Below are 5,728 nucleotides of genomic sequence, written 5' to 3'. Positions count from 1 at the left end.
TTCATTAACTTCAAACTTACTTGGGCTCCCATCTTAGATTAATGGACCAACTGAGAAAATTATATATTACAATGCTTTGGATATGATCAAGTAGAGTAGACTCTAAATTGGTTCTTGATGCTCTCTTTCTACACTTATCAGACTCGACGCACTAGAGCATCACACTCATTGAGATGCATCTCTCAATCTTGTGTTGTTGTATAATGTCTTCTCTTCTCCTTAGCCTTGCTTTTATAACATTACATTAAGCTAAATCTCTAACCCTAATATCTAAAGTGATTGATCAATGACATTAGATCTCACCTCACTTAAGATCAAGGGTTGAGATTAAAACATAATAATTAAAGTAATTATTTCACATTTCCTGAGTTTACTTTAGCGCAATTAGCCAACATAATAATTATTTGCTTTCTTAAGTTAGACTTTAGGCTAGGTTACGAAAGAAACTTGCTCACAGTTGAGTAAGTTTCTTAAGATTTGTGGGGGACTTTTGCATGCCTAGACATTGAAGCCCGTGCATAAGTTCCTACCTAAGCTACAAACATCAACACTAGATGAGGGTGTAGTTGGAGAAAATGGTGACCAATAAAATATGCACTACCATTGGCCATTAGAAATAATAGCAACTCGTAAGCATGTATGAACTCTGCAAAAACATAAATATTAAGAAACCATCCTCCATATTTTCATTCCATTGTGTTACACCATGCTGTTGCGAGGAGGAAAGACAAATTATTGAACACAAGATGTCATAGAACTTGTTAGCTCTATTGCTAGTTTAACATTTGCAGTCAATCGTCATTGTAATTGTACACGACCTATAGGAAATCATGGAGATTGTGCAAGGAGATTATGTCACCACCATATATATCGACATGGATAATCCATAAAGGGATATGTAAGGGTACACCTACATGGTTGTGAAATGTAAAATGAATATTACATAATTGCCCAACTTTTGAGAAGGGTATAATAATGATGGTATATGCTCATGAAAATATTAACAAAAAACAAAGAAAGTTTAATAGTTAAAATAAGGGAAAATTTATTATGGTTTTGAAAAAAAAAATGCACTGCCTTTATTAAAATTAAGGAGGCTATTTAGAAAAAAGATATTAACATTGTTATTGTTCTAAATGAGGAGTAAAAAGAAGTCAATATTAACTTATTCAATTAATTGTTTAATTCTAAAGTCAAGTTTATCTTAATAATTAGATTTTTTAACCCAAAAAGATATAGAACAAGTACTACATAGTAGCGAGTACCTACCGCTTAGTCTAATTACAATTAAATTAAAGTAAACAAATTTCTCTATGATGGAAATTAATCCATGATAATTTAAATGATGTGGATATTATAAAATAACCCACAAGCATGTAAATTTGAAAGTCTAGATTAAATCTACAACACTTGAATGGGATAATAGCAACATATAAATTTCTCTATGATGGAAATTAATCCATGATAATTTGAATGATATGGATATTATTAAAATAACCCACAAGCATGTAAATTTGAGAGTCTAGATTAAATCTACAACACTTGAATGGGATAATAGCAACATTTTTTTTTCCTGGGTACAACTAATGATATAATTATTTTTTTAAGAGATTAGAGAACTAAAAATATATTTATTTGTAGTGAAAAAAATAAATACGAACATCAAATAAAGTTATATAATAAAATGGATAAAGAATATTTATAATAATATATTTTTAAAAATCCAAATGTTATGACACATAATATGAATTTTTCATGTATATTATTCATCATGTATAATATGTAAAAGTAGTCGCTAGCTAAAGCAATTACTCAATCCTCATGTATAATATGTAAAAGTAGTCGCTAGCTAAAGCAATTACTCAATCCGAGTAACAACGTATATCACAATATACCAATGATAATCTATTATTAGTAAATAAATATATTTTGTGAGAGGTATAAAAATGCGAGTTGGAAATATTATTGCTCCAAACAAGTCAATAACTAATTAGTGTTCAACACCTTTCGTAATTTAGTAATAAATGCAAGTCAATTAATATTTTCCAGTCGAATACCAAATGGAAGCAAAGGGGTTTTTTTAAGTGTCTTTATTGGTTCGAGTTCATTGGTCCGAAATCTTTTCTTTGGTGCATGATGCACATATATAGTATAAACTTTATAGTGTTCCACACAATTCATTCCTATCTCTGAATAGAAATGGTTTACGATTGTGAAGATGGCCCTATAAGGTATGAGACAGAAGTGATACATATCCAAGAGCGGTCTAGGCCTTTCCAAGTATTTATTATGATGTTCAGAATCCGTGCGATAACCATTTAACCTTTGGGTGATCTAATATTACATGTGGTTAGGATATGTGCATGATTTAGAGGTCTTACTGCAGAAACAAGGTGGGGACTTGTACAATATAAATTGTTAAAATTTGGGTACCAGAGGACAAGTGGTTCCCTAAGGCTTTGATCTTTGGCCTAGGGAAAAGTGTCCAAATTTATTTTTTACTCTTCTCCTAAAGTGACTTTATAAGTGGTAAAGTCAATTTAATTTAAAAGTGATTTTATAAGTGGTAAAGTTACATTCTAATTTAAAAGTGACTTTATAAGTGGTAAAGTTACATTTTAATTTAAAGGTGATTTTATTAAAGTGAATGAAGAATTAGAAAGTGAAAAAGTGACTATGGAAATAAAAGGCTAAGTGGGTCTTTATTTAAGTGGGTGAGTTAAAAAATAGAAAGTGAGAATTAAATGCACATTTATTCTCATCTCTAGATCTAAATGAATTCAACCATTAGATCTTAGGGTAACCCAAAAGGTCATTAGGAGAATAAAAGGAGAAGAGAAGAGGAAAAGATCAATTCATTCTTTCATGAGCATTTGAGAGAAAGAGAAAAGAGAGCAAGGAGAGAATTTCTGAGCAGTGAGGAAGTGAAGGAGAGCAGCAAGAAGGCATTTCAACAAATCTGGGCAGCGACACTTATTGGGATGCATCCCAAGGAAAAACTTTACAACAGGAGAAAGGCACAAAAATCGGGGAAGACGGATAACAAGTTTTGGGCGCATTTTTCGAGGCTGGATGTACAAAATTTAATGTTGTTTCATTGCTGTAAAATTTTTTGTTTTCCCTGTTTGCTGATTGGCACAATTTTCAAGGTGGAGTTCAAACACAGAAATCGAGATAAGTTGTAATTTGTGGTTGTTGGAATTTTTACTGTGTATTTCAGTTTCTCTGTAAAAGCATTTTCAGAAATAAAGAAGAGCTCTCAAACTGGTTTTCCCCAAGAGTTGTAGGGGGTTTTTCCAGGGTCACATTGACCAAAAATCACTGTGTTATTTTCTGTGTGTGGCTGTCATAATTTTGTTGTGTTTTATTTCTGCAATTTCAGCAGTTGTGAAATCTCTAAATTTGTGTTTTCAGAAAAATATTATCATTTCCAGATTTTAGAATTTTTATCATGCTTGGATTTAAAACTAAATGCATGGAGTGATAAGGAAAACTGATAACCAGAGTGGGGGTTGAAATTTCTTCATGGTATCAGAGCTTGGTTGGCTGAAAAGTGCAGTTTGGGACAGCAAAGTGAAAATTACAGCAAGCTGATTTTTACATAGAAAACAGAAACCTTTACCACAAATTTGAAAATTTCAATTTGGTAGGATAGTGAAACATGTCTTTGGGTTTGAGAGTTGAAGACAGGTTGGATGGGAAGAACAACTACAGTGCATGGAAGGAGAGAATCCAGAGCATTTTTGAGGAAGCAGAAGTCTGGGGCATTATGGTAAATACCACACAGAACCCAATGGTAGTACCTGATGACCCTGTATAGTTGGCAGAGTTTAACAAAAAGAATGCTAAGGCAAAAAGATTGATTCTAGAAGGAATCAAAGACCATGTCATTCCTCATGTGAGAGGAAAGACTTATGCACATGAGATGTGGACAAACTTGACTAGTCTTTACCAGAGCTCAAATGAAAACAAAAAAATGGTCTTAAAGGAGAAACTAAAGGCCATTAAAATGGCTAAGACTGATAGTGCTACAACATATCTCACAAAGAGCACTTCAGTGAGAGATGAGTTGGCAGCTGTAGGTGAGATCATTGCACCCACCGAGTTGGTGAGAATTGCTTTGAATGGTCTTCCCAAGACTTGGAGAATTTTGTGGATGGCATTGTTACATGGGAAAACTTTCCCGATTGGGACAGGTTGTGGGATGATTGCATTCAAAATGAGATAAGAAAGAACCATCCTGGGATAGCCAAACAAGTGGAGGAGGATGACAATGTGGCATTGTTAGCAAGAGGCAAGAAGGGCAGAGCGAAGAAGCAAGCTTCCAACAGTGGAGGCAAAAGAAATGGTAAAGGCAAGAAACAGAACAAGGAGAATGACTATTCCAAAGTCAAATGTTGGAATTGTCAAAAGTTGGGACACTATGCTGTTGTGTGTCCAGAGAAGAAGAATAAGAAAGGGAAACAAAAACCCATGGCAACTTCGGCAGAGATAGAGAGATTCTCAGAGAGATTTGATTGGGAGTTTGGGTTCATAGCTTGTGAGGCCACTAGTGCAGGATCACCTGCCATACAGGTTCAGAGGGAGTGTGCCTTCCCTGCTACTAGCAGAGCATCTTCTAGCATTTGGTATGTTGACAGTGGCGCTTCCCACCACATGACAGGAGTCAGAGAGTACTTCTCAGAGCTTTCAGAGGGTGATACTGATATGGAGGTAGTACTTGGTGATGACAACATTGTTAGAGCAGTCGGTGTGGGGACATTGACATTTGATAGGGGACCCAAACCTCCCTTGAAAGTGTCAGATGTTCTATATGTGCCTGGAATGAAGAAGAACCTGATATCCGTCTCAGCACTTGAGGATAGAGGGTATGATGTGTTGTTCAGGAGAGGGCAGGTGCTTATATATCCTAGGGGAACTCCAACTTCTTCAACTAGAGAGATTGGTGTGCGCCATGCCAAGGTGTACAAGTTCTCATTCCAGCCCCTGATGGCATTGAGTAGCAGCACCCGAGACAGGACTGACAACAGATCTAGCAGTTCAGAGTTGTGTGAGATTTGGCACCGCAGGATGGGGCACATGTATCATGGGGCCTTGAGTACATTGCGGGAGATCACCACTGGTGTGCCAAATTTCAGTTTTGATCACCTTGATGTATGCAGAGGATGTGCTATGGGGAAGTTTGCCAGATCCCATTTTCCCAGCAGTGACAGCAGAGCGACCGACATCCTTGACTTGATACATACCGATGTGAGTGGTCAGATGTCTCATGTATCATTGAGTGGCTATGAGTACTATGTTTTATGCATTGATGATCACTCTAGGAAGACTTGGATTTATTTCTTGAAGACCAAGAGTGAGGTCTTCAAGTGGTTTCAAGAGTTCAAAGCTCTTGTGGAGACCCAGACAGGTAGGAAGATCAAAGTCCTCAGGTCGAACAATGGAGGGGAGTATACCCTTGGTGAGTTTGTTGATTTTTGTGTTGAGGCAGGCATTAGGAGGGAGTTCACAGTTCCATACTACCCCCAGCAGAATGGGGTTGTAGAGAGGAAGAACAGATCCATTGCAGGGGATGCCAAAGCCATGCTTCATGATCAGGGGTTACCTTTATTTTCGTGGGCAGAGGCCTGCAACAATGCTGTGTACTTGCAGAATAGGAGTCCACATCGTGCCTTGGGGAATGTGACTCCGGAGGAGGCTTTTTCTGGGAAGAAGCCTGATGTTGGGC

This window comes from Pinus tabuliformis, chromosome 5_2, assembly GCF_031772625.1.
Source record: "Pinus tabuliformis cultivar Carrire ecotype Pingquan chromosome 5_2, CPIR1, whole genome shotgun sequence".
NCBI classification, from domain to species: Eukaryota; Viridiplantae; Streptophyta; class Pinopsida; order Pinales; family Pinaceae; genus Pinus; species Pinus tabuliformis.
Note: the sequence above shows the minus strand (reverse complement) of the source record.